The sequence below is a fragment of the Triticum aestivum genome, chromosome 6B (genome assembly GCF_018294505.1).
Source record: "Triticum aestivum cultivar Chinese Spring chromosome 6B, IWGSC CS RefSeq v2.1, whole genome shotgun sequence".
In the NCBI taxonomy this organism is placed as follows: domain Eukaryota; kingdom Viridiplantae; phylum Streptophyta; class Magnoliopsida; order Poales; family Poaceae; genus Triticum; species Triticum aestivum.
Window position 1 is genome coordinate 284,477,746 of NC_057810.1, and position 4,957 is coordinate 284,482,702.

A 4,957-nucleotide genomic window follows, 5' to 3' on the forward strand; every position below is an offset into this window, starting at 1 on the left:
CTCCCACCAAGCTACAAGAGCTTTGTGATGAACTTCAATATGCAGGGGATGGAAAAGACCATTCCCGAGGTATATTCAATGCTGAAATCAGTAGAGGTAGAGATCAAAAAGGAACATCAAGTGTTGATGGTGAATAAAACCACTAAGTTCAAGAAAGGCAAGGGTAAGAAGAACTTCAAGAAGGACGGCAAGGGAGTTGCCGCGCCCGGTAAGCCAGTTGCCGGGAAGAAGTCAAACAATGGACCCAAGCCTGAGACTGAGTGCTTTTATTGCAATGGAAGTGGTCACTAGAAGCGGAACTGCCCCAAGTACTTAGCGGACAAGAAGGCCGGCAACACCAAAGGTATATGTGATATACATGTAATTGATGTGTACCTTACCAGTGCTCGTAGTAGCTCCTGGGTATTTGATACCGGTGCGGTTGCTCATATTTGTAACTCAAAGCAGGAGCTGCGGAATAAGCGGAGACTGGCGAAGGACGAGGTGACGATGCGCGTCGGGAATGGTTCCAAGGTCGATGTGATCGCCGTCGGCACGCTACCTCTACATTTACCTACGAGATTAGTTTTAAACCTCAATAATTGTTATTTAGTACCAGCTTTGAGCATGAACATTGTATCAGGATCTCGTTTAATTCGAGATGGCTACTCATTTAAATCCGAGAATAATGGTTGTTCTATTTATATGAGTGATATGTTTTATGGTCATGCCCCGCTGGTGAATGGTTTATTCTTAATGAATCTCGAGCGTAATGTTACACATATTCATAGTGTGAATACCAAAAGATGTAAAGTTGATAACGATAGTCCCACATACTTGTGGCACTGCCGCCTTGGTCACATTGGTGTCAAGCGCATGAAGAAGCTCCATGCTGATGGACTTTTAGAGTCTCTAGATTATGAATCGTTTGACACATGCGAGCCATGCCTGATGGGCAAAATGACCAAGACTCCGTTCTCCGGAACAATGGAGCGAGCAACCAACTTATTGGAAATCATACATACTGATGTGTGCGGTCCAATGAGCGTTGAGGCTCGCGGAGGATATCGTTATGTTCTCACTCTCACTGATGACTTGAGTAGATATGGGTATGTCTACTTGATGAAACACAAGTCTGAGACCTTTGAAAAGTTCAAGGAATTTCAGAATGAGGTAGAGAATCAATGTGACCGAAAGATAAAGTTCTTACGATCAGATCGTGGGGGTGAATATTTAAGTCACGAATTTGGTACGCACTTAAGGAAATGTGGAATCGTTTCACAACTCACGCCGCCTGGAACACCTCAGCGAAATGGTGTGTCCGAACATCGTAATCGCACTCTATTGGATATGGTGCGATCTATGATGTCACTTACCGATTTACCGCTATCATTTTGGGGATACGCTCTAGAGACAGCTACATTCACTTTAAATAGGGCACCGTCTAAATCCGTTGAGACGACACCGTATGAATTATGGTTTGGGAAGAAACCTAAGCTGTCGTTTCTAAAAGTTTGGGGATGCGATGCTTATGTCAAGAAACTTCAACCTGAGAAGCTCGAACCCAAGTCGGAAAAATGCGTCTTCATAGGATACCCTAAGGAAACCATTGGGTATACCTTCTACTTAAGATCCGAGGGCAAGATCTTTGTTGCCAAGAACGGGTCCTTTCTGGAGAAAGAGTTTCTCTCGAAAGAATTAAGTGGGAGGAAAGTAGAGCTTGATGAAGTACTACCTCTTGAAACGGTGAGTAGCGCAACTCAGGAAGATGTTCCTGTGGTGCCTGCACCGACAAGAGAGGAGGTTAATGATGATGATCAAGATACTTCGGATCAAGCTCCTACTAAACTTCGAAGGTCCACAAGGACACGTTCCGCACCAGAGTGGTACGGCAACCCTGTCTTGGAAATCATGTTGTTAGACAACGGTGAACCTTCGAACTATGAAGAAGCGATGGCGGGCCCAGATTCCAACAAATGGCTTGAAGCCATGCAATCCGAGATAGGATCCATGTATGAAAACAAAGTGTGGACTTTGACAGACTTGCCCGATGATCGGCGAGCAATAGAAAACAAATGGATCTTTAAGAAGAAGACGGATGCGGATGGTAATGTTACCATATATAAAGCTTGACTTGTTGCTAAGGGTTATCGACAAGTTCAAGGGATTGACTACGATGAGACATTCTCTCCCGTAGCAAAGCTGAAGTTCGTCCGAATCATGTTAGCAATTGCCGCATACTATGATTATGAGATATGGCAAATGGACGTCAAAATGGCATTCCTTAACGGTCACCTTAAGGAAGAACTGTATATGATGCAGCCGGAAGGTTTTGTCGACCCTGAGAATGCTAACAAGGTATGCAAGCTCCAGCGCTCCATCTATGTGCTGGTGCAAGCATCTCGGAGTTGGAACATTCGCTTTAATGAGATGATCAAAGCGTTTGGGTTTATGCAGACTTATGGAGAAGCCTGCGTTTACAAGAAAGTGAGTGGGAGCTCTGTAACATTTCTCATATTATATGTGGATGACATACTTTTGATGGGAAATAATATAGAACTTTTGGACAGCATTAAGGCCTACTTGAATAAGTGTTTTTCAATGAAGGACCTTGGAGAAGCTGCTTACATATTAGGCATCAAAATCTATAGAGATAGATCAAGACGCCTCATAGGTCTTTCACAAAGCACATACCTTGATAAGATATTGAAGAAGTTCAATATGGATCAGTCCAAGAAGGGGTTCTTGCCTGTGTTGCAAGGTGTGAAATTGAGCTCGGCTCAATGCCCGACCACGGCAGAAGATAGAGAAAAGATGAGTGTCGTCCCCTATGCCTCAGCCATAGGGTCTATCATGTATGCCATGACCTGTACCAGACCTGATATAAACCTTGCCGTAAGTTTGGTAGGAAGGTACCAAAGTAATCCCGGCATGGAACACTGGACAGCGGTCAAGAACATCCTTAAGTACCTGAAAAGGACTAAGGATATGTTTCTCGTATATGGAGGTGACGAAGAGCTCGTCGTAAAGGGTTACGTCGACGCTAGCTTCGACACAGATCTGGATGACTCTAAGTCACAAACCGGATACGTGTATATTTTGAATGGTGGGGCAGTAAGCTGGTGCAGTTGCAAGCAGAGCGTCGTGGCGGGATCTACATGTGAAGCGGAGTACATGGCAGCCTCGGAGGCAGCACATGAAGCTATCTGGGTGAAGGAGTTCATCACCGACCTAGGAGTCATACCCAATGCGTCGGGGCCGATCACACTCTTCTGTGACAACACTGGAGCTATTGCACTTGCCAAGGAGCCCAGGTTTCACAAGAAGACCAGGCACATCAAGCGTCGCTTCAACTCCATCCGTGAAAATGTTCAAGATGGAGACATAGATATTTGTAAAGTGCATACGGACCTGAATGTAGCAGATCCATTGACTAAACCTCTCCCTAGAGCAAAACATGATCTACACCAGAACGCAATGGGTGTTCGATACATCACAATGTAAATATATTATTGACTCTAAATATGCCCTAGAGGCAATAATAAAATGGTTACTATTATATTTCTTTGTTCATGATAATTGTCTATTGTTCATGCTATAATTGTATTATCCGGAAATCATAATACATGTATGAATACATAGACCACAACAAGTCCCTAGTGAGCCTCTAGTTGACTAGCTCGTTGATCAACAGATAGTCATTGTTTCCTGACTATGGACATTGGATGTCATTGATAACGGGATCACATCATTAGGAGAATGATGTGATGGGCAAGACCCAATCCTAAGCATAGCACAAAGATCGTATAGTTTGTTTCGCTAGAGCTTTTCCAAATGTCGAGTATCATTTCCTTAGACCATGAGATTGTGCAACTCCCAGATACCGTAGGAGCGCTTTGGGTGTGCCAAACGTCACAACGTAACTGGGTGACTATAAAGGTGCACTACGAGTAACTCCGAAAGTGTCTGTTGGGTTGGCACGAATCGAGACTGGGATTTGTCACTCCGTATGACGGAGAGGTATCTCTGGGCCCACTCGGTAATGCATCATCATAATGAGCTCAATGTGACCAAGTGTCTGGTCACGGGATCATGCATTACGGTACGAGTAAAGTGACTTGTCGGTAACGAGATCGAACGAGGTATTGGGATACCGACGATCGAGTCTCGAGCAAGTAACGAACCGATTGACAAAGGGAATTGTATACGGGATTGATTGGATCCTCGACATTGTTGTTCATCCGATGAGATCATCGAGGAGCATGTGGGAGCCAACATGGGTATCCAGATCCCGCTGTTGGTTATTGACCGGAGAGGCGTCTCGGTCATGTCTGCATGTCTCCCAAACCCGTAGGGTCTACACACTTAAGGTTCAGTGACGCTAGGGTTGTTGAGATATGAGTATGCAGTACTCCGAAAGTTGTTCGGAGTCCCGAATGAGATCCCGGTCACGAGGAGTTCCGGAATGGTCTGGAGGTGAAGAATTATATATAGGAAGTGCAGTTTTAGCCATCGGGAAAGTTTCGGGGGTCAATGGTATTGTACCGGGACCACCGGAAGGGTCCCGAGGGTCCACGGGGCGGGGCCACCTATCCCGGAGGGCCCCGTGGGCGGAAGTGGGGAGGGGAACCAGCCCCTGGTGGGCTGGTGCGCCCCCCTTGGGCCCCCATGCGCCTAGGGTTGGAAACCCTAGGGTGGGGGGGCGCCTTCACTTGCCTTGGGGGGCAAGCCACCCCCTTGGCCGCCGCCCCCCTTGGAGATCTCATCTCCTAGGGCCGGCGCCCCCCCAGGGGCCTATATAAAGAGGGGGGAGGGCAGCCGCACCCCAAGTCTTGGCGCCTCCCTCTCCCCTGCTACACCTCTCCCTCTCGCAGAAGCTCGGCGAAGCTCTGCTAAGATCTCTGCTGCATCCACCATCACGCCGTCGTGGCTGTATCTCCGTCAACCTCTCCTTCCCCCTTGCTGGATCAAGAAGGAG